The 25,711-nt window shown below is 41.5% G+C and overlaps 1 long non-coding RNA gene across 1 annotated transcript; it reads left to right on the forward strand.

Moving 5' to 3' along the window:
* Nucleotides 1–10,071: 10,071 nt before the first annotated feature.
* LOC134299733 (uncharacterized) lies at nt 10,072–13,448 on the forward strand. The gene is made up of 3 exons (XR_010006975.1): nt 10,072–10,513; nt 10,546–10,880; nt 11,279–13,448. It is a non-coding gene; the product is annotated as an uncharacterized LOC134299733 (long non-coding RNA).
* The last annotated feature ends 12,263 nt before the right edge of the window (nt 13,449–25,711 follow it).

Below are 25,711 nucleotides of genomic sequence, written 5' to 3' on the forward strand. Positions count from 1 at the left end.
TCTCTGGCAGTAGCTCTTAACTCAAAATGCTGCTCTTATGCTCAAGCAAAACCGGGGTGAGCGACAGCTCTTAAAAGTTGGGACACTCTTAAGTAGAGATTCGAGCTAGATACAGTGGTATCTAGCTCGAAATTTACTCATTTGTAAGAAGATAACCAGCCCCATTAAAGAGACTTGAACTAATAGCACAAGGGCAAAGCAGCATGACTACTGTCACCTTAAAGCTGCTGGAAGCCCTAATTTCTTAAAGTGAAGAAGAAAAATAAAGTTCACATAATTTCTATCCTACCTTTCTCCCCATAGGGACTCAAGGTGGTTAACAATAACGTGGTATGACTTTAGGTTCCTAGTGCTGTGTACTGGATCCCACTAAAGGCATTTTTAAAAGCTGGATAATACTGAGTTTCGTATTGTAATATGCTGGTGTGGGTGCCCATATGTACTGGAGCATTTTAGGCAACCTAAATGTAGAAACTGCAAGTATGAATCTTCCCACTTTCCTGCTATTTATAGGAAATAAATGTAGAAGACTCTCACAATGGATTTTGTAGAGTTATATCGTAATGCACATTTATTTCAAAATAAGTCCCATTGAGATTAGTGGAACTGATTTCCAAGTAAGTGAGCTCAGGGCTGCAACTTTCACTGAATGCAAATAAATCATTATGCCTTCTGCCTACTGTAATTATGTCATATTCTCCATGCATTACACTGGGATAGGACACTTTCTATGATAAACTAAAAAGAACATCTCGGTTAACGGTTGCCTAGACATTACAGTAAATCACCGGGAGGGTGTTCTTCATCAGCATGACACCTCATTGTTGTGAGGCATGCTGCATTCCAGGCATCCATCTGTATGTCAGCCTTGAGATAAAATAGGCCTTTGGAAGAAGACATTAGACAGAAAGACCTCATGGGATGCTGGATACTGAGTAATGAAAGATCCTCTGCGAATTAACTGTCATGAAAATAGAATGCCTTCTATGCTTGGGTCATCAATCATGGAGCTCACCATCTCCAGATATATTTGTCTGTTTTTTTAATGCCAAAGAACTCATGTGGGCATGGGAAGGGGGAGAGATAATTTTTCAGCATTGTGATACCCCAATGCTTATTTTACTCCATAATTTAAAATAAATAACACCAGGCTTTTGTAGGCCAAAGCAAACTCTGTGCATTCATCCAGTGTAGGATTGCCAACTTCCAGCTCTATCTCTATAACCAACCCATGGAGAAACATTAACATCTGGGGAACCAGATCTGAATAGATGATATAGATATTTGTGAGACACACACTACAGAAGAGGCAGGCTTCCCTGTTTCCACACCCCTCTGTGTTCATGAGGTCTACTGCTGGCTGTAGTACAACAGTTTTTTCATATAGTCAATGAGGAAATTGTGGTTTGGCTAGTGGAGAATCTGCTATATAGACAGGCTTTAGTTTCTAATGCACCAGCAGTTTTGATCCATGCTTGGCTGTGGACGTATTGTCAATTCAATACGTCCACGGGCTGACTGTGTAGTACTGTGTATTGTCATAGTGCACACCCTCCGTTTAAAGTTTGCAAACCTTTCTGTGACAAGTACATGTGATATTCATCAGTTCAGGTGAGATTAGTCCCTGGCATGATGGGAAGATCAGCTCAGTCTTTCACATTAGCATAATCAACCATTAACGTATGCCAGAATCCTATATCATTTTTCACTCAGCATATTTTTGCATGCTCTTAACTATGTAGCAGAAGTGAAACTCTGGTAGTGAATCGCAAAGATGCATAAATGGATACCAGCAAGTGCCCTTAAGTCCATTTACAAAGACACAACTCCCATTTATGGCCATAGTATACTGGGTTTTATAAACACCTGGCCCCTAGAGTTATCTATATCGTGTCATTTGTCATCACAGCATCTCTAGGTAAAGGTAAAGGTTTTCCCTTGGCATTACGTCTAGTCACCTCCGACTTTGGGGGTTGGTGCTCATCTCAATTTCTAAGCCAAAGAGCCAGCGTTGTCCATAGCGCCTCCAAGGCCATGTGGTCGGCATGACTGCATGGAGGGCTGTTACCTTCCCACCGGAGCAATGCCTATTGATCTACTCACATTTGTATGTTTTCGAACTGCTAGGCTGGCAGAAGCTAGAGCTAATAGTGGGAGCTCACTCCTCTCCCCAGAATCAAACCGTTGACGTCTTCGTCAGGAGGTTCAGCAGCTCAGCACTTTAACTGCTGCCCCACTGGGGGATCCCCACAGCATTCTACTCTTCTTTTATACCTCACTAAAAGGCCACTTTTTCTTGACAACACAGAAGGAATTTAATTTTGTTGGTCTGGTTGTTGTTGCTCAAAGGATAAGCCGAACTCCTGAATAAACAACTTGATTGGCTCAGTTCTTCATTTTCAAACAGACCAAGACATCTACCTGAAGACATGACACTGAACTAGCTCAGTTTCATTTACCTCCTTGACGACCAAATAAATGCTGCCTGGGGGGCTTTTTATTGAAATAAGGTGGATTAAGGCTAAATGTGTTCTAGAGAGATAAAAGCTGATGGAGCCCATGAGGCATCCCAATGAGTGTTTGGCAAGAAGGGAAGGACCTGTACCATAAGCATGCCTTAATCAATTCCCCACTCAGGTGCCAGGACATGGGTATACGTTTTGTGCCAAAATATACTTTACCCATATAGTTCGCCAGGATGTTTAGTTATATGCCAACTTAGGAAGCTTAGGATAGAGGGGGTGACTAGAGCAAAGCAATGCAGTGCATCAGCCCTTCCTGTTTCAGTTTCCAAGACAACAGCCAACAAATATTGCTAGTGAGTTTTTTCAATCGAGCAAGCACAAACGCCACACCAACCCAAACATAACCTACTATGTGATCAACATACTGTGTTTGCTGTGTGTCTGGTGTGCACTCGGGCTAGTAGAGCTGGTGAGATGGGATTCTACTGAGTTTTAATTTCAGCTTCTAAAGAACTATCCAAGGTACCAAACCTCTTGGAGAGATAGGGTTCAATACTTCAATAGTGTGTTTAAAATTCAAAACTGAAATCCTCTCTCATTGATATTGGTGTCACAAACTATCTATGCCGGTGTGAAGTCAACCATACCTGGAATTGCAAACCTTGGAGGGTGGGAGATGTCAAGCACTTAACAAGCCAAAACACTTCATTGGTAGGTTACAGATTTGTGGACCACTTTTTTTGTAGCTGCAATTTTTTTGGAAAAGTTCCATTTTGGACTACAACTTCCAGAATCCTCCCCCTAGCCAGACCTACATTTTCAAATCCTAGATCAGAGGTCCCCAAACTTAAGCCCATGGGCCAGATGCAGCCTTTCAAGATCATCTACACAGCCTCTGCCCTAAACTTTAGATTTAGAGTCACCCTAAGTCTGAAACAACTTGAAGGCACACAACAACAATCATAATTAACTTGACTATCTCATCAGTCAAAAGCAGGTCCACACTTCCCACTGAAATACTGGTAAGCTTAAGTTGGTTAAAATTATTCTGCTTTTTAAATCTTGTATTGTTCTTTCATTTTTTTTTTTGCACCACAAATAAGATATGTACCATGTGCATAGGAATTTGTTCATTTTCCCCCCAAACCATAGCCCCCAGTCTGGTTTTTAAACAGTTTTTAAACAGCTTAAAAAGTTGGAGGGTCCAAACTGAGATAAGCATACATATGCACATTGTAAAACAGCTACAGCTCTAATCTTGCAGCTGGAAACCTTTCTATAGTATTCTCAGTCAATTTCTCAGGAATGCAAAACAGCACAAAGCACACAAAATACACCCTGTTTTGTAGTATGTTGTGCAATACAACCATAACCTTGCCTAAGATATTTTAACATTCCCTTTGGGTATCCACAGAAAAGATAATTGTGCGATATGCCAGGCATTGTGTGAAGAGTGGTTCTCACCATGCCTCTGAAAGCTAAGCTCATAAATACTGGAAGGAAATCTACAAGCTTAGTAGAATAATGCCAAGGGTTAGCTTTTCTCATTTTTTTAAAAAAAGGTTAAGAATGAATTAATGCTTTACATTAAAATTCATCTAAGGATAATAATAATAATAATAATAATAATAATAATAATAATAATAATAATAATAATAGACACAATGACATTGTATGACACAGCAAACAAGATAGATATGCTGGATTTTGTATCACAAAATCACAAGTCGAACACTTCCCAAATGTTTAGGACTGTGTGATGTATTTTCAGATGATGCGTGCAGATCCCAGTAGGGTGGCCTTTTGCAGTTGGCAGATCGTAATTTTGTCAATGTCTATTGTTTCCAAATGCTGGCTGAGATCTTTTGGCACGGCACCCAATGTGCCGATCACCACCGGGACCACCTGTACTGGTTTCTGCCAGAGTCTTTGAAGTTTGATCTTGAGGTCCTGATAGCGGCTGAGTTTTTCCTGTTGTATTATTATTATTATTATTATTATTATTATTATTATTATTATTATTATTATTATTATTATTAATATCCCACCACCATCTCCCAGAGGGACTCGGGGCGGCTCACAAAATACTCAAGATGTGACACAAAATGCAAAATACAACAAGTGCAAAACAAAACATAGGCAATAAACAGTCAACACAACATTTACAGTACCCCCTGGTATAAACAATAAAATACAGCAATTGCTGTAGATAAAACAGCATAACAGCTAAAGTTCAGGGCTGGTCTGATCATGTAATGACATGAAGCCATTAGTTCAGGTAGCAGATTGCAAAAGGCATCCTTTTTTCTGCATTCCAACTTTTTTATGGAGGTAAGAAAATGCAGGGTATAGGAAGCTCCCAAATTACAAACAAGATAGGTTCTATAGGTTTATTCTTAAGTTGAATTTGTAAGTCAGAACAGGTATATTTTGAAAGTGTAACTCCACCAAAACACACATCCACAAGCTCTGGATAGCACAGGAAAGGGTAAACACCCATGTGGTGTTTGTTTTGCTATCTGTTACCCTGTTCAGAAGATTTCACCTCACTTCCCGTTCCTGTGAGAATTGGATTTTGAAAAAAAAAGTGGTTTGTTGTAGAAACAAGGATTAGTGATAAAGTTTAAGTAGAGATACTTTCCCCCCATGATAACTCTTTCAGTAGTAAATTTCCCTTCCTGGGGGCAGATTTCTCTCACTTCCTGTAGTCTCACCTCCGTTCTTAAACTATGAGTCATTTATAAATCAGATTTTTGTAACTCAGGGGCTGCCTGTATTATCTTCAATTCTTTGACACCTTCCTCATCACATCTCATACTTCAAGAGGCTTGAGATCATCATGCTAAATATAGGGCTTGGAAAAAATAACCTTTTTGGATTATGCTGGTAGTAGGATTTGGGGAGTTGTATTCCAAAACGCTCCTAGTCTGTCCCCCCCACCTTGCATCACCAATGAGCAGACAAAGATAGACGTCATAGGGGCTACAACTCCCAGACTCCCCAGACAAAACAGCCAATTTCAGAGAATCCGGCTCTCAGATGCCACCAGCCAAAAAGTTAACTCTTCTCTGGTTAGTTGAGCACCTGGTGCTAAAATGCATAGGACTGGACAACGTTATTCAAGGCCCAGAAAAACAAGAGTTTGTAACACTGCACCGTATAAGTAATGTATAGACAATCTATAATGGCTTACAAGCTTTGTAATAGCTTATAGACAAACTATACTCTCTGCTCCTCTCAGGAGTATTTGTGTATTCAAATGCACAACAGCTGTTGTGGCTAGGAAAGCATTTCGACAAAGGTTATTATCTCAAAATAGCAGCTGGAACACTAGGGAGCAGACATTTAACATCCTCACATCCATATACCCAGTCCTTGCCTGTGCCTTTGTCAGCCACATCACCAGGAGAGTTTATATTTATGATCTACTACGTGTCAGTTTTCCCATATCACCACTTCCCTTGAATGCCTCATCAGGTAAGATGGAAATGTCTTCAATACAACTAAAACAATGCTCAGGGTTGTAGAGGTGTCTTGTGGCATTAAGACAGGGCATCAAGGTCTAGACACAGAAGGAGAGTGCAATGCTAGCCTTTGCAAAACTTGAGAATTGACTAGTCTTATCAAGATGTGAGGGGTCTAATAAAAAAAGCTCTGCTAATTTCACTAAATGACCTCAGGGCTCCTTTGTTCAAGAACACACCATCCTGACCAAAACTAACCTTCAGTAACCAACTGCCTCAGCCCATCATCAATTGTCACTTATTCTAACAAAGACACAACCAACTGTGTTAAACTAGGTGAACCCTGGTTCTTCAGATGTTGTAGACTACAACTTCCACAGTGCCTTACCACTGGCCCGGCCAGGAAAGGGGTTCAGATCGGAGTTGTGGGTCCAAAAATCTGGCAACTCAAAGATTCCTCACTCAGGTAGAAAGTATGTGTTTATATTTATGTATTTATTATGTCAGAAGCGAACTGAGGGTGCAAGTTATAATGTATTGGAAAACACGAAGTTTAAAAAGAAACAACAACTTGGCATTATACTAAATATCATTTGATCAGTAACCGGCCACTTGGAGTGCCTCTGATGTTGCTGTAAGAAGGCCCTCCATTGTGCATGTGGCAGGGCTCAGACTACATTGTAATAGATGGTCTGTGGTTTGCTCTTCTCCACACTCGCATGCCATGGACACCACTATGTAGCCCCATTTCTTAAGGTTGGCTCTGCATCTCATGGTGCCAGAGCACAGTCTGTTCAGCACCTTCCAAGTCGCCCAGTCTTCTATGCGCTCAGGAGGGAGTCTCTCATCTGGCATCAGCCACTGAAGTTCCGGGTTTTAGCCTGCCACTTTTGGACTCTCACTTGCTGAGGTGTTCCTGCAGGTATCTCTGTAGATCTTTGAAAACTATTTCTTGATTTAAGGCATTGGTGTGCTGGCTGATACCCAAATAGGGGGTGGGCCGGAGATGTCAATACCTTGGTCCTTTCATTGCTGGCTGCTACTTCCCGGTGGATGTCGGGTGGTGCGATGTCGGCTAAACATTATAATTTCTCCAATGGTGTGGGTGTAGACATCCTGTGATGATGCAGCATGACTCATTAAAAGCCACATCCACTGTTTTAATGTTGTGAGATGTGTTCCACACTGGACATGCATATTCAGCAGCAGAGTAGCAAAGCGCAAGGCAGATGCCTTCACTGTGTCTGGTTATGATTCCCGGGTTGTGCCAGTCAGCTTTCGTACGATGTTATTTCTTTTTTTTTCTTTTTTAAAATAATTTTTATTGAAAAGTGTTTTATAATGTTATTTCTAGTGCCCACTTTTGTATGTGTATTACCAACAGGGCTCAATCATTACAGATATACCTGAGTTAGCGAAGTAGTTCATTTTTACAAAATCATGTTATGGAATTTCCCACACCTTTTCTTGTATTCTGCCTAACTAGAAGATTTGATTGATCGACTGATTGATTTAGCAGTACTGGAATTGGTGAAAGAAGGCTGGAGAAAGAAAGTGTGTCTGCAGTAAACAATGCAATAACGTTTGCCCTCAGAAAGAACACGATTCTACTCTAGGTGATCCTACTGTAGCTGTGTGTGCTGATGTACAACATGCAAGGTAAGCAGCTGCCTCCAGAATCACGGACTGAGCGTGTGTGAACAGCAAAACAGAAAGAAAGCAGATTAGCCTGACTCATCAGCTATTCAAGCTGGAAGGTGTCCGGAGGAGGGCAACTAAAATAATCAAAGGTTTGGAGACCATGAAGCCATATGAGAAGTCTCTCAAAGAGCTGGGTATGTTTAGCCTGCATAATAGAAGGTTGAGAGGAGACATGATAACCATGTATAAATATGTGAAAAGATGTCATAAGGAAAAGGGAGCAGGCTTGTTTTCTTCTGCCCTGGACACTAGGACTCAGAGCAATGGGTTCAAATTACAGGAAAGGGGATTCCACTTGAACATTAGGAAAAACTTACTGACCATAGGAATTGTTTAACAGTGGAACTCTCTGTCCGGAGTGTGGTAGAAGCTTCCATTCACATTTCCAAAAAGAAGGGGGTGGGGGCTTGCCTGATCGACTGCAGGTACAAAAGATGGAGCTACATTCATCTCCTTCTTCCATGACCAAAACCCAAATCTTGTCTGTATTCTGGCTCAGCTGGAGAGGTTTAGCTGAGAACTATGTGTTTATATTTCAAGCAGAGCCTCGGGGGAATATTAGCTTTGCTCCTCCAAGTCCCAACACTCTCAGCCTCAATGGCAGCTGATCTGGTGATAGTATTGGGGTGGAAAGATAAATCAAAATGGACAGTAAATAAATGGTATCAGTATATGGTTGACCAAATGGAATTCGAAATTATGGATGTACAATTAAATGATTCAAAAGGTAAAGAAAATAGAATGCAGGACGTTGAAGAAAGTTGGAATTGAATCAAGAATTTTATTATGAATAAGTCTAGAGATCAGGCCATAAGACATAGGATACAAATGTTATACAGTATGCAAATCTAGAAGGATTGTCTCAAACAGGATTAATATGTAAAAGAAAATAATCCTCATTATTTTGGTGGTGGGAATTGTAAATGTTGTGTATGTGTATATCCTAAAATAAAAAATATATTTAAAAAAAAGGCAGCTGATTCATGAACCCCACGAGCAGTTAATGCTGCATGAATGAGCTCTGTGTGTATGGAGACTTCCTGTATTTGATGTGGCAACAAGCTTAAACCAAACACTCTGTGCTTGTGGAGTCTGGACATATGCCTGTCAGAACAAGGATGCGATTCTAAGCCAATGAAGCTTTCCTGGTAAGGGACAGTTGGCAAGCTCTTTGCACTGATTTAGCGCCAGCTCTATGCTGCTTGCTGCTACAGATGCATGCAACACAGGAATGACCCAAGGAGAGTCAAGACAGGAATTGCCTTTCAGAGGAGAAGCAAGACAAAGGAACAGGCAGAAGAAGGTAGACAGAAGTGGGTACAGCTGTCCCATTGGAGTGGGAAGCCCTGTTACCACTTTCCCTTCCACATGTATGAAGTGTCCATATCGTAAAGGAAATGGTTGAATTTAGTGATGCAGCTTTTATCTTCATCATATTCCTGTCATTTGGGAAGCAGCTAACTATGATTTCTACACTCTCCTATGAGCAATAGCTGGTGTACGATTTCCCCTTGTGCTAGAGATAGCTTGTGTGAGAGGTGGGTGGGAACATCCGTTTTTCTTCTATTCGACTTAAGATATGCTGGCTCATTGGAGTGCTATGTTTCTCAGGTTGCCACAGCAAAATGCATGCTGGTTTATTGTCAAGGAAACATATACATCGATGACACAATCTTTAAAAGTCCAAAAGCAGCATCACACATTAAACTTTTGCCAAGCTTCTTCTTAAACTATAGTTTTTTTTTACTAGTTTAGTTTAGATGTGAAATTTGTATAGACACTGCAAAACAACGCTGTTTGAGGAAACACTTTTTTGCAGAGTCCATTCTCATTTTACCCGCTCTAACTAAGGCCCCCCTTCCACCCTGTCATATAAAATCCAGATTATCTGTTTTGAATACACACTACACTGGATTATATAGCAGTGTAGAATGGGCCTAAAATAACAATCAGGCATTTTAAAAAATCTACATACACTTGGGACTTTTCAAGTCCATGTATCTAGAATCTGGTGCCTATCTCTTTAAAAAAACAAACAAACAAACCCCAGAACTGTAAACAAGAAATAAACAGACTGCTCCACTCCATAGCTGTCCTCCATATCCACGGATTCTGCATCCACAGATTCAACCATCCACTACAGTACTTGAAAATATTCTTCTTACCCTCTAAACAATCCCCAAAACAACACTTGATTTTATATTACTGCACCATTGTATATAATGGGACTTGAGTACTTGAGCATCCACAGATTTTGGTATCCATAGGGGCCCTGGACCAAACCTCAGTAGATAACAAGGTCCCAGTCTGTCTGTGTGGTATATATAGTTTTGTGTGTGGGTGTCTGTCTGTCTGTCTGTCTGTCTATCTATCTATCTATCTATCTATCTATCTATCTATCTATCTATCTATCTATCTATCCATCCATCCATCCATCCATCCATCCATCTAGGCACAAGGACAAACATACATATACATATTCACAGATACACATCTATGTGTACCAGAATCCTCACTTACTGGGTAAAAGATGCTGTGATCATCCCTTGTTGACTGGAAAGCATCCAGTTGATGTTCCCACCTCCTATGCTCAAGAGATCCCTGGTGTGAAGGGGAATTGCAACAGAGAGGTTGAACATGGGAAGAGATGGAAACGGTAGCCAGCTTGTCTGCTAGTTGGAGATGATGGGAATTGTAGTCACATACATCTGGGGGTTCCCAGACTGGAGAAAGCAATTCCAGGATATTGTTCAAAAAGCTATTTGTTGTCCCAGCTGTGAAGTTGTCTTTTTCTGACATTGACCATCTTGGTTCAAGGATTCTGGGGGCTGCAGCTCAAAAATGATTAAAACCTACAAGTTCAACAAATGTTTTGTGAGAGAGGTGTGACAGCCTTGGAATAACTCACCTCTCAGGAGCTGAGTAAACCATCCCAGCTGTAGCCAAGTCACACATCAAGAGAGCTCAACAGCAGTGGCCTCAAGCTATTTTCTTGCCGCTTGTGTTGACACTGGCACACATCCAAGGGCCCTTGGGAAAGGCCAGAGTTTCCAAGGAATGGAAAAGGTGGGGCAGTACTAAGGGAATAGGTTGCGGCTTCCTCTATTGCAAAGAAAAGCATCTGAGCAAGAAAGGCTTGAGGAGGAAAGCCAATGCCAGTACAACAAAGGAGACAAGAGGACACGTTGGCAGGGGGGACCTTGACTGTCCTCGCTTTTGGATTCCCAGGCTGAGATCTTACATTGCTTTGGTGTAGTACAATTTTCTGCCAGTGAAATTACACTACGCTTGCATGATGCAACCTTCTATTGAATACAAGCATACTACAACGTACAATGGTCACTGGGTGAAGGTGAGATCCCACAGCAAAATGGCAAAGCGCAATGCATATTTTCATGCTAGTGTGAGAAGTTTGATGTATTTCTGAAAGTGCAGTAACTCTGTATGTGGAAATCCACTTATAGTGCCACCGAAAAAATTCACCCTGTCCACAATATTCACTCTGTGCCTGAGAGCCTATATGGTTATCCATAGCATAGAAGTGACACATGGAGAACTTCACTACACTTCCCGCATCACCAACTCTAGGGCTCATTGTGCCCATCTGATAGCACTCCTCACAACCATTCCCTAGCTGGTGGAGGGCAGGGGTGATAGGAGAAGTGTCTGGCTATGCTCCAGACGCAAACCAAGAACCATCTACAATTACCTCATAAGGACCTCCTGACATCTCAGCAAAGGATGTTATCAGTCTGCATCTAGCTACAGGAACATAGCCAGACACTTATTCAATCCCTTCTCCTGTCTACCAGCAACACAAAGGTTGTTGTGGCACCTGTTTCAACAACATGGTGCATTCAATGGAGAAGGAGGGCTTCAATCATTGTAGAGGACAAAAGGGATGGCCACTTCTGCAATTATATATGCATATAATCAAGGCAGACAGTGGCCTCAGTGAGGAGGAAAAAGGGAATATATATATAGAGAGAGGGGGTGGGAGGCCCCAGTGGCACACCGGATTAAACTGCTAAGCCGCTGAACTTGCTGACCGAAAGGCTGGCTGTTTGAATCCTGGGAGCAGAATGAGCTCTCGCTATTAGCTTCAGCTTCTGCCAACCTAGCAGTTCGAAAACATGCAAACATGAGTAGCTCAATAGGTACCGCTTCTGCGGGAAGGTAACGGTGCTCCATGCAGTCATGCTGGCCACATGACTAGGAGGTGTTTACATACAACGCCAGCTCTTCGGCTTAGAAATGGAGATGAGCACCAACCCCCAGAGCCGGACACGATTAGACTTAATGTCAGGGGAAACCTTTAGCTTTACTTATACATATACATATACATGTGTGTGTATGTGTGTGTGTATAGAGAGAGAGGTCTTTAAAAGAATCACAAAAGTATACTTAAAAATTATGCTCTCCTGTTATGAGACTGGAAAATTTGCTTTCTTGGATAACAGTGTCCAAAACTTCCTAGTCACCATAGCCACTTTAACCCAATTAGACCCCAGCCTTTGGCAGACATTAGTAATTTTATTGTCTTGGGCAAGGTATTGCTTTTCATTCTACACTGGCATATAAAATCTACATTATCTGTTTTGGACTGGATTATATGGCAGTGTAGAATCATATAATCCACTTCAAAGCATATGTGGATTATCTGATTTGATAATCTGGATTATATGGCAGTGTGGACCCAGCCTCACCCACCACACAAAATATAATTACCCTGTGTGTTAGAGATTGCTTGTAGGATGGGAGTAACCCTCTTGACAAGGTTGTTCTATGCCTCTCCATGTTTGTAGGGCAATTCTAATCCCCCAGGAATATCTCTGTCACAGTGCTTTTGGGTTGATGCATACACTTTACCTTTTGCTAATTTCAACCAGCAATGAAACTATTTGTAAGCTATATTAAAAAGGTAAATGTATCTGGCTAATTCACAGGAGACAGTGATCAAAATTCTATATCATATCATTGTATCATAATTATCAGCTAGCACAGTCATGCTATGCTAACAACATCTGTTATTGGGATATCGTGCTGTAAATCAATACATCATATTGATAAAATAATAAAATAAACACAGGCCTCTTATAATACAAATGTAACCATGTCCCTTTAAAAATTTCATCACATAAGGACTACTGCTTTAAAAAAACTCGAATGTCCTTCCAATTGCCTGTATTTTTCCTTGTCTATGTATTTGGGCTCTATCGGTGCTAGTGACTGCATTTTTTCTAGTATGTCTTATAAACTAGCAGAGTAAAACAACTATTTTTACCTTAACTCTCATTATGACTCATATTTTGTGATGCTGCTACGTTAGCTTTAACTATAGCACTCCCTTCTCTTCTTTCCCTACTCAGAGCTACTTGTTGGAGAACTGGGGGAATTATATTTTCAAATACTATCACACCATGTCACAAGCTCCTGTGAGGAAGTCAGATTGCACAATAGTCCACATGCTCATTTTCCACAGACAGAGTTCCTTTTTTCCTTAAAAACACAGGGAGAAATTATATGCTTGTCAACTCAATATATTTGTTAAAACAGTTTCCTTCCCCCTCCCTTGCTCCACTTCATTTCCAAGTTCAAAAAGCCTTGCATAATTCCTTGCATTGTCAGCAAGCCAATTTTTCAACATTTTGTTTAGATGTGTTTTAGAAAAGGTTTTACTGCCACTTAGTGGACAAAGCACCACATTGAAACTCATGCATAAACAACACCTTTCTACACAATCACTGTTCTACAGGATTAGAGAACTTAGTACAGGTTGAGCATCCCTTAACGAAATCCAATATATTCCAAAATTGTCCACATTACTTGATACCATTACTTGAGCTATGTGTATAATGTATATATGTGAAACATAAAGTAATTTGGTGTTTAGGCTTGGAGCCATCTTCAAGATACCTCATTTTGTTAGGATATGCAAATACAGTAGAGTCTCACTTATCCAAGCTAAACGGGCCGGCAGAAGCTTGGATAAGCGAATATCTTGGATAATAAGGAGGGATTAAGGAAAAGCCTATTAAACATCAAATTAGGTTATGATTTTACAAATTAAGCACCAAAACATCATGTTATACAACAAATTTGACAGAAAAAGCAATTCAATACGCAGTAATGTTATGTTGTAATTACTGTATTTACGAATTTAGCACCAACATATCACGATATATTGAAAACATTGACTACAAAAATGGTTTGGATAATCCAGAAACTTAGATAAGCGAGGCTTGGATAAGTGAGATTCTACTGTACAAGTATTCCAAAATCCAAACAAATACAAAATCCCAAACACTTCTGGTGCCAAGCATTTTGGATAAGTGATACTCAACCAATGTTTCTCAATAATGCATTTACAGTATAGTTTGGCAAGTATCTTTAGTATTACATCAGTCGCAAAGAAACAAAGAATTTACTGAACTAGCTTTTTCTAGGGCACCATCTACACTGCCATACAATGCAACATGTATTGGCATTATATGGCCAATGTAGTTTCATATGATGCAGTTTAAGTGTACCGAGCTGCATTATATAAATCTACACTGACCATATTACACGGCAATGTAACAGGGCTTGAATCCCAGTGTTTACATTTAGCCAAATCTAACTGCTAAAGAAGCAGGCAATCTTTTTTGTGTAACAACTGGAAACTATGTGTCCTCTGTGTTTTACACCAAGGATTTCATCACAGGGAGCTGGAGAAAACGGGAAAGCGAGGAAAAGGATGGTTTCATGGGGTTCTGTCTTTAAAGGAGGCGAAGAATTTACTCACACCTATCACACAATGTCACCTCCTCCAGCTTCTAACTCAACCATCTGCTTAATTTCCATCACATGGGCAGGTGACGACTCCTCCCATTTCAAGGATATCAGCACACTTCTTAAAAACAGGCATCCTTTAAGGCAGCACTGCCTTCAAGATCCTTTAACTGAAGCAGATTTAAGGAATTTTTCTTAAGGTGGCACTTTCCATGGGGTCATTTGTACTCAAGACCCTTCCACTGAAACAGATTTAAGGCATCTTTCTTAAGGTGGCACTTTCCATGGGGTCGTTTGCACTTTCCATGGGGTTGTTTCCTCCCATGGTCCCTCCAGGATTTTGATTATTTATCTTTTTAAAAACACATCACCCCAGATCATAGGAAGTGGCTTTAAATTAACCCTCATCTTTCCCCAAGCCTCTGAACTGGCAATCTGGGGAAACTGACATTTCAGCTCCTCCCACGCATAGCGTCATTGTTTTATTTACAAGCGGGCAACAGAGATTAACATCGCATGGGGAAATGGGCCATTTCCCCCATCTCTATGCAGAAAATTTAAAAATATAGTAGAGTCTCGTTTATTCAACCTTCACTTATCCAACATTCTGGATTATCCAACGCAGTCTGCCTCCTGCCTGGATCCACAGCTGTTTCCCTAGGCAGCAAGGACTGAACTTTTTACGGATTTAACTTACAATAATGTTGTTACTGCAATTTCATTTTATGCAATTCTATCTTTATTTGTAGTCAATTTGTTAGTAGCCAATGTTTTTGTAGTCAGTGTTTTCAATACATTGCAATGTTTTGGTGCTAAATTCGTAAATACAGTAATTACTACATAACGTTATCATGTATTCAGCTGCTTTTTCTGTCGATTTGTTGTAAAACATGATGCTTTGATTCTTAATTTGTAAAATCGTAATGTAATTTGACATTTAATAGGCTTTTCTTAATCCCTCCTCATCATCCAATATTTTCTTTTATCCAACATTCTGCCGGCCCATTTATGTTGGATAAGTGAGACTCTACTGTAAGTCAATTGCCAAACAGCTTAGGAATTGTTGGAAAAACCAACACTTTAGAAACAGCAAAATATCTCACCCCACCGTTGAAGCTTGTGTCGTGTGAAGGGCACCTTGGGTTGCCGTTTCTTAAATGTGTAGAAACACTGATTTTACTTTGTGTGATGAAGTCGTAGGTCTTCAATGATTCCACAACCAGAAAAAATGTGACAAAATCTTGGTTCTATTAGCACTGAAACCCTGGTGGTGGAAAACCAAGACAGAACTGCAGCAATAATAGCTAGCTGATTCACTTCCTTCACCTGGTCTTAACATTGCCCTATATTTGTTGTCCATCACCACTACATGACATTTTGGACATTTCCTTCTGCCAATATGGCCATGAGCAGCTCTGGCTGTGGGAACTATAGTCCAAAAAAAAGAATGGCCAACATCCTGCATCGAACACCTAGATGTTGTGGTTCCACTACCACCACCACCCCGCCTCTGCAACGTACTTTAAAAATCTTGCAGCCATACTAAGGGGCAGACTTCTAGAGTGGAGATACCTCCAGTCCCCTCCTGCCAGTGAGTAGCAAGGAGATAAGAAGCAGAGACCCCTGTATAGTCCTGTTGCAACTCCTCAGAGCACAACAGCTTACTGGTTAGAGGTATTGAGGGTGTCATCCTTCACTGCCCCATTTGTTAGCCCCAAACTCCATCCTTTGGTCACACTGCCTAGATTTTAATGCAGGTTTGGGGGACATTTGCTATTTCAGTTGAATGGGGCTGTGGGGAGAGAAGAGTCATTTTTCACTTTGCATACATTAATTTTTAGTATTGTTTTTTTATTTGGAAAAACATAAGATTTACATTGGCCATGGATAAAGATTGCATCTGGCTTATATTTAAATGAAGAATTGGGGAGACTTGGGTCATCTTTTTTTCCTTCAATGAATATTTCATATCATATGGATCTTTTCCTGTACTGTTATCCAGGGCTGTAGGCAAGGGGGGTTGGGGGTTAGGGGTTCAAGCCCCCCACCTAAAATTTTTCAGTTTTTTTTAAACTGGTTTATTCATGAATTTTAACTGATTAATCAAATCCCCATGAGTGTCCACTGAAGTTTATCTGTCTTGAGTGTCCACTGAAGGTTATCGATGTAGCCAGATATCTAAATTATTTTGCGTTATGGAACTACTCTTCATGATTCGCTAAAAAATGTTTCAAACACCCCCCCCCCCATTTTTTTCTGGCTATAGTCCTGCTGTTATCTATAAATTGGGTAATTCATTATTTTAGAGATTTATTATATGTTATACATTTATACCTACATGTATTTCATATTAATAGTATAACTCTTTTTGATTATCATTTTTACTTCAATTTTTTCGTGTCAGGAACGACTTGAGAAACTGCAAGTCACTTCTGGTGTGAGAATTGGCCGTCTGCAAGGATGTTGTTCAGGGATGCCCAGATGTTTTGATATTTTTTAACATCCTTGTGGGAGGCTTCTCTCATGTCCCCGCATAGAGCTGGAGCTGATAGGGGGAGCTCATCCGTGCTCTCCCTGGGTTGGAGTTAAACCTGGCAGCCTTCAGGTCAGCTACCTAACCTTCAAGACACAAGGCTTTAACCCACTGCACTACCAGGGGTTTCTGTTACTTCAATTAGTTAGGTCTTATTGTTTCTTTTGATTCTGTACAGCCTAATTAACAGGATGATTCTCAGAAAGATCAAAGCAATTGGTCTGTCTTTGGAGCACTCTTAATGCTTACAAATGTGGAAGCCTGCAGGGCAGTCAAAAGTAGATGTTTGGATTTTGACTTCTATAATCTGACTCTTGCAACAAAGACAACTTGTTTCCCTACCACATCATTAATTCCATGCGAGTGTGGAGTCATGGCAGCATATCTTTGCATTTTGATTATTATCACCTAGAGGAGAGCTTTGGCTACTGCGAGATGTAATTTGTTTCCATCAGCTCTTTTGGATGGGAGATATAAAAACATGAAACATTCTAAAAGGGTTTGTTCTTTTGACTTGGTTTCTGTTGAAACACTTGAGCAAGGATAAGAGAATCCCAGAGTTGGAAAAGACCACAAGGAGCTATCCATTCTGACCCATTCTGCCATGCAGGAATACACAATCAAATCACTCCCAAGAGATGGCCATCCAATCTGTTTGGAAACCTCCAAAGGAGGAGATTCCACCACACTTTGAGGCAGCAGTGCATTTCACTGTCAAACAGCTCTTACCACCAGGAAGTTCCTCCTAATATGCTATCTGTTTTCTTGCAGTTTGAATCCATTGCTCCATGTCTTTGGAGCAGCAGAAAACAGGCTTCAATATGGTCTTCTGATGATGCAAGTGACCTGGTGGTTACTGGGTAAAATGTGGCTCTATAGGGCCTCATTACCATTAGGGTGCAGACTTCTGCCTATCTTGCAAAGTCAGTCCCCTGCTTTCCTTCCTATCCTGCAGAGTCAGGCTGAGCGGTAGAGACAGCCAGAGGGTGAGAACTCTCCTTGAGAACTTCTGCCTGGAGCCAGCCTCGCCAAACACGGCTCCCATATCTGTATAATCTCACCTGAAGCCAGCAGCAGATAAAACAGCCATCACTGCACTCGGAGCCTGCTTTGCTGAGCAGCAGAGACAGCCAAAGGGTGCTAACTCTAGTCAACAACATTTAATAATAATGCTGCTACAAGTTACCTATGCTGCTAAAACCTGGTCCCTCTGTATTGAATTATCTATGCTGCTATGATCTGGTCCTGTGCTGGCACTTTTTGTAATGGAAGTTAATGAATTTACCCACTGGTTATAATATCTTATAACCTGCCTTGCACTTTATAGACTTTTAAACCTGATCAATGTACTCATGCTGCTTCTGAACCCTTTGCACTTTACATTTGCACTTTGTGCACTTGGAGGGGGTTGGGGGAGGCTGGAGGGATCTAGGGATTGCAGGGCGGGGGGGGGGGGGAGGGAGAGAGTGAGGAGTAAAACCAACCATCGAGGAAGAACCATTAAATCAAGTAACATCGTTTGGACCATGGGTTGAGGATGGGGGAGGGAGGCGTATTAAGGGAGGGGGTGTTCCAATGGGCGGGAGGCCCCCATAGAGACGATAGGGAGGGGGAGATATGGGAACTAAACTAAACAATTCTGCCTAGGGCACGTGGAAGAACATTTATAGTTCCAAAATGGTCTTCTGACATAGTTAATCTGAGTACTCAGGATAGCAGTCCCTCTAGATTAAGGGTGGTGCTGTTTAACAGCAGGTCTGTAAATGGAAAAACATGTTTCATTCAGGATCTAATCCTTGAGGAACATGTAGACCTGGCATGCATAATGGAGACCTGGTTGGACTAGACTGGTGTGTGTGTGTGTGTGTGTGTGTGTGTGGGGGGGTAATCTCACCCAGCTCTGCCCACCAGGTCATTCTGTGCAGCACCAGATGAGATCTGGAGGGCAGGGAAGTAGGGTCGCAGTGATCTATAAAGATTCCATCTCCCTGACCAGATGCCCTATTTCGCAGTCAACCACTTTTGAATGTGTCCACCTGAGGGTTGGTGACTGGGACAGGATAGGGATTCTGTTAGTGTACTGACTACCCCGCTGTACTACAGTCTCCCTTCCTGAGCTAGCCGGCGTGGTCTTGGGCCTGGTGTTGGAGTCCCAACGGCTCAAAGTGCTGGTGGACTTCAACGTCCATGCCAAGACCATCTTGTCAGGAACAGCTCAGGACTTCATGGCCTCCATGGCAACCATGGGGCTTTTCCAACTAGTATCTGGCCCCACCCACAGAGTTGGGCACAAACTACACTTGGTTTTCTACCAGGGATGGGAGGAAAGTGGCGGTGTGGAGGAGCTGACCATCGCTCAGTTGTCATGGACCGACCATCACCTGATCAGGTTTAGACTTACTGTGCTACCAACCTCTACTGAGGTGGAGGACCTATTAAAATCGTCCATCCCAGGAGCCTTATGGATTCAGATGGATTCCTGATGGCTCTTGGGGATTTTCTCACCTCCTCGGTGGGTGATCCCGTTGATACTCTGGTCTCTTTCTAAAATAGGGAGATGACTAGGGCAATTGACACAATTGCTCCAGAACATCCCCACTCGAATAGCCATGCTAAACTAGCTCCTTGGTTCAACGAGAAGCTGACAAAAATGAAGCAAAAGAAGAGAGAACTAGATTGCGTGTAGCGAGTCAGACCGAACATGGCTATGCACTTATCTAAGGACATATGCTGCAGCAATAGAAGCCACAAAGAAATTCTCCTTTGCGGCCAATATTGTGTCCACAAAGGACTGTCCAGCAGAACTGTTTCGAGTGGTCAGAGGGCTGTTAAATCCTGGCTCACAAAACGGGATCCCTGCCACCTCAGCAGCTCACTGTGAAGCATTTGCTCGGTTCTTTGCAGACAAAGTTGCTCTGTTCCACTCCAACTTCATCATGTTAACAGCAGTCTCTGAGGCTGTAACACGAACATCCAGTTTTAATAGATTCATATCAATTGGTGCAACTCGAGGATGTGGACAAGATCCTTGGAATGGCAATGCCAATCACATGCATCCTAGACCCCTGCCCTTCCTGGCTGGTAAAGGAAGCCAGAGGGAATTTGGCAGAGTGGGTGAAGGTGGTGGTTAATGCCTCCCTTCGGGAAAGCAAGATTCCAGCCAGCTTAAAAGAAGTTGTTACAAAACCGGTTGAAGAAACCATCACTGGACCCCACTTAATTAGTCAACTATCGGCCAGTTTCCAACCCTCCCTTTTTGCGGAAAGTCATGGAATGTGTGGTTGCCTTGCAACTCCAGGGACTCTTGGTAGACACTGATTTTCTAGATCTGGCACAATCTGGCTTCAGGCCAGAACATGGAATCAAAACAACCTTGGTCGCCTTAGATGATCTTCGCCGGGAACAGGACAAGAGGAGTGTGTCTCTCTCTGAGCGGCCTTTGATACTGTTGACCACAGTATCCATCTGGGATGCCTCGGGGGAATGGGACTCGGAGGTACTGTTCTGCAGTGGCTCCAGTCCTTCCTGGAGGGTCAGTCCCAGAAGGTGTTGCTGGGGGATACCTGCTAAGCCCCGCAACCATTGTCTTGTGGGGTCGTGCAGGGCTCAGTACTGTTCCCCATATTGTTTAACCTTTACATGAAGCTGTTGGGAGAGATTATCAGGAGTTTCAGAGTACGGTGTCATCTGTACACAGACTATGTTCAACTGTCACTCCTTTCCACCTGTCACTAAGGAGGCTGTGTAAGCCCTGGACCAGTGCTTGGCAGCTGTTGGACTGGATGAGGGCAAACAAATTGAAATTGACAGAGGTCCTCCTGGTCAGTCCTAAGGCGGAACAGGGCATAGAGTTACAGCTTGTGCTGGATGGGGTTACACTTCCCCTGAAGGCGCAGATTCGCAGCTTGGGAGTGATCCTAGTTCATCATTGAGCCTGGAACCCCAGGTCTCGCCGGAGGCTAGGGGAGCTTTTGCACAATTAAAACTTGTGTGCCAATTGCGCCTATACCTTGGGAAGCCTGACTTGGCCATGGTGGCCCATGCTCTTGTTACATCCTGAATAGACTTCTGCAACATGCTCTACATGGGGTTGCCTTTGAAGAATGTTTGGAAACTTCAATTAGTTCAACAGGCAGCAGCCAGATTGCTCACCGGAGTGGTGCACAGGGAGCATACCACCCCTCTGTTACGTCAGCTCTACTGGCTGCCAATCTGCTAATGAGCACAATTCAAAGGGCTGGCTTTAGCCAATAAAGCCCTAAACAATTCTGGCCCAGCTTACTTCTCTGAACGCATCTCCCTCTATGATCCACTTCAGAGGTTAAGAACATCAGGGAAGGCCCTGCTCTCAATCCCACCCTCGCAAGCGCGATTGGTGAGGATGAGACAGGGCCTTCTCAGTGATGACCCCTCATCTGTGGAACTCCCTCCCTAATGAAATCAAGTTGGCCCTCTCCCTTCTGTCCTTTCGGAAAAAAACTCAAAACATGGCATTCAAGCAGCAAACGCAGCAATAATAATAAGAACCATTTATGTGACTGATAATGGTCACTGGACTATGACTTAGATTTGTGCAATTTTAAATGATGTTTTTATAATTGATGTTTTATCTGTTTTAATTGTAACTGTTTTATAATTGTTTGTTTTGGCATTGAATGACTACCAGTTGTGAAGCCGCCCTGAGTTGTCCCCCCTCCCCCTGAGGGTGTGAAGGACAGGATACAAATGTATGAAATAAATAAATAAATAAATAAATGTGTATTAGCAGTAAGTGTAGAAGTAATAATGAAGCAGAAACGAATAGCATGAAAGCAAATTTTAACTGAAGATATACTGGGGGCCAAAATAATGCACTTCACAACTAATGTCAATTTCCCTCAACAGTTACATTTAATAGTTTGACAGAAGCCCAGTCAATCGTAACAGCCCAATAGAAAAAAAAATCTTGGTGTCTTGATTTTTAGATCTATTCCTGGGGTTATTTGGGCCGCTGATTCAGAAAATTGCACTGGATGGACCGCATCAACTTTAATTTCTTAGATATGGTTATCATGATTTTCTATGGGTGAACAGATAGATGATGACTGATATAAGGTCTATGTTCTGTATCTCTAAAACTAGAGCTGATAGGGGAAATAGGATGCCATTTTTGGAATCAGTAGGTCAAATAAATCCAAAAACAGGCCTGAAATTTGAGGTACCAAAATGTGTGTTGGCAAGTGTAATCATTGCAAAGGATATCTGTAGGGGGTGCTTTGGAGAGAAAGCACTCACCACTGGAGTCCCCGATGGCGTAGTGGGTTAAAGCCTTGTGACTTGAAGGTTGGGTTGCTGACCTGAAGGCTGCCAGGTTCGAATCCAACCCAGGGAGAGCAAGGATGAGCTCCCTCTCTCAGCTCCAGCTCCATGTGGGGACATGAGAGAAGCCTCCCACAAGGATGGTAAAAACATCAAAACATCTTGCTGCAACCAAACTGTATTGACAGATTTCTGTATCTCCTTTACTGATTTTTTTTTTTTTACCAAACAGCCCTAAGAGGCACATCTCTGGATCTCTCCAAATCTTTTTAGGAATCATATTATTTGTTTCTTTAATTACTCCCCCCCCCCCCCCAAATGTACCAAGTTACAGGTCTACCAGGCATAAAAAGGTCCCTTTCTGTACTTTACATCTCCAACAATCCCACTGGTGAGATCTGTCTATTTTACCTATTATCTCAGGTGTTACATAGGTTCTATAAAACATTTTATACATGTTCTAATACATCCTGCAGTTGAGAATGTAAATCCTCTTTCCCATAAATATTAATTGAAATAAAGGCACAATGCATAGAAAATAGCAATGCAGGTTGGGGGAAAAAAGGCAAGCTTCAGCTAAGTAAGACCAATGGGATATGTACATCCTCAATACAAAGTTCATCTTGCATATGGGATCTTCATCCTGTAAAAAATGTGATAAAAATCCGAGTAAGCCACCAGATGGCATTATTCATGTGAAGAGCAACATCACTTCGCAAAAGGAGCGTATCCTTTTATGAAGAGTTTTCAGTTGTACGAGTCTACTACTACCTGCTTTCACTTGGGTCTGGATAAACACAAAGTTTCCTGTTCCATTCCAGTTGTTACCTAATTTAGCAGTGATAACATGATCACAGAAGATTTTGGGGAGTTTGTGGGTGGGATTGGGATTGTGAGTTTAAATACTATTTTAAGTGTCTTTATTGTATTTTAATGTTTTTAATCACATTGCACTATTTAATTGTATTTTAACTTTTGTATTGTGCTTTTTAAACTTGTCTAAAATGTGAGATTATTAGTGGCCTTGAGTCCCCATAAATAAAGTTGTTAATAGTATTAATAACTGCCTTTCAGGGATTATTTTTCATCCAAACGCTAATTGAACTGTTTCTAAATGTACCTTTTGGATTAATTTCTTTCTAATCCTAGTATTTAAAACACCCCTCCCTGGTATGTATGTGTATATATGTGAAATTTAGGATAACATTTCATGCCCCTGATGAGACAGTCCTCAAAAGCTAATGCCATAATACATGTATTAAGATGCTGGTAAAAATGATAACAATAAAATGGAGAGCCTGTGCGGTATAGTGGTTAGGTGTTGATCTAGGACTCTGGAGACCAGGCTTCAAATCCCTGCTCGGCCACTGGGTCATATTCTCTCCGCCTCAGAGTAGGGTAAAGGCAAAATCCCTTTGAGTAAATCTTGCCAAGTGACTTTAGGGTCACTGTGAGAAATGACTTGAAGGCACACAACAACAAAATAGTGATTCCATAGTGACGTAGTTTCACTTACCTTATGGCTAGAAGAAGATGGATCTATTTTCTTTTCTTCATTTGCCCCCAAGCATATATTTGTTTCAGCCTGATTCTGCATCAGTCTGCAATTGTTATCTGAAATTGTGTATCAGAGGCTATAATACAGACATGGGCAAACCCAGGCCCACGGGCCAGATGCAGCCCCTTGGGCTCTTGCCTCTGCCCCCAACTCCAGCAGCGTGTCACATGGATGTGATATTATTTTTGAAAACTTACAAATATGATCTAAATAAATACAAGTATTAAACCCTATCACTGTCTAATTTCTTTATTATATTTCAAGTAGTAGAAGCTAGAGATGGTGTTTTAGAAGTCAAATGGAATTATCTATGATTACAGTCTTAGGCACACTTACTAGAGAGTTGCTCCTCTGACTTACTTCTGCATACATGTTTACAGAATTTTAATGAATGTGCACCCAAGATGACTGTCAAAGTTGGAGCTATAGTTCAAAGAACAAGGGTGAATCAAAAATTATCTGCACTCTAGTTATATTAAAACCTCTTTTGACTGCACTGTCTTATCATTCGCTTCCATATGAGGTTGCTGTCTCCCCAGTCACTGCTGTGCATTTTTGAAAGTTTATGTCAGTTTATTTGTGCCTGCAGTGAAACAAATGGCTGCCCCCTTGTGATCTGCACAAAAGAAGAACAGTGTGTAATGATTAGGGGTTTTTTGTGATCTAAGGCTGTGTATGGTGCCAATATTTATCTATACTTTCTCTATACTTTGTGTATAGTATAGAGAAATAATTTTGTCACAAAGAGGTGTGTATGAATGGATACAGAGGTTCAAGGAAGGTTGCACAAGTGTCTGCCATGAAGGAGCCAGAAGCCCGTCCACATTCAAGACATGACAACATTAAGCACACATGTTAATTGTGTTGAAAAGATGAGTGACAGTGAGTCATGTGGCAAATCATTTGCAAATCACCCATGACTCTGCCTATGCAATAAATCCATGACACACTTGGATTTCTAAAAGTTTGTATGAGATGGGTGTCTAAAAAGCTTACGGAAGAGTACAAAGAGGAGCAGCTGACATCTGCAAACAAAATTTGGACTGATATTCTAAGGAAGGTGAACATTTCATAAAAAGAATAATTATTGGTGATGAGACATTAATTCATCACTACAAACCTGAGAGTAAACAGCAGAGTATGAAATGGAAACACCCTCAATCACCGACCAAAAAAAAGTTCAAAAGTCAACCATCAGCTGGAAAATGAATGTTTACAGTTTTCTGGGATTCTCAAGGGCCAGTAATGGAACATTATCAGGAAAATGGTTCAATAATCAATAGTTCTCACTACAGTGAAGAACTGAAGGCTAAAATTTGGACAAAACATAGAGGATTGTTATCCATGGGTGTTGTGTTTTAGCACAACAATGCATGTCTGCACACCACTGCCCATACTGTCAACATTTTCCAAATACTTCATTTTGAAATGTTAAAGCATCTTCCCTATAGTCCCCAACCATGCCTCCACCCTAAGGTGAAAATGTTTGCTAGTCTTGGAACCTGCATGGGAGTGGAAAGCAAAAACAAAATACTGCACATTCCTCCTCCTGTTCTACTCTGACAGCATGAACCGAACAGTACTTGTACATAGTTCAATGTAATGTTTGTAGATGGACTGAGTGGATAGTGTACTTCTCAGGCCCCTTCCACACAGGCGAATAAAATCATACATTATCTGCTTTGAACTAAAATATATGGCAGTGTGGACTCAGACAACCCAGTTCAAAGCAGGTATTGTGGGATTTTCTGCCTTGATAGTTTGGAATATAGGGCTGTGTGGAAGGACCCTCAGTCACTTCTCTGGAACCTTCTATAGGGGCAAACAATGCTTCTTATGGGGCAAGTCTCAAGAAAAGAGGTTGGCAGAAGTCAAAAAGAAAGAAAATAGGAAGAAAGAAATAGTCACTTCTAGAAGGAAC

The sequence above is a fragment of the Anolis carolinensis genome, chromosome 5 (genome assembly GCF_035594765.1).
Source record: "Anolis carolinensis isolate JA03-04 chromosome 5, rAnoCar3.1.pri, whole genome shotgun sequence".
Taxonomy (NCBI): domain Eukaryota; kingdom Metazoa; phylum Chordata; class Lepidosauria; order Squamata; family Dactyloidae; genus Anolis; species Anolis carolinensis.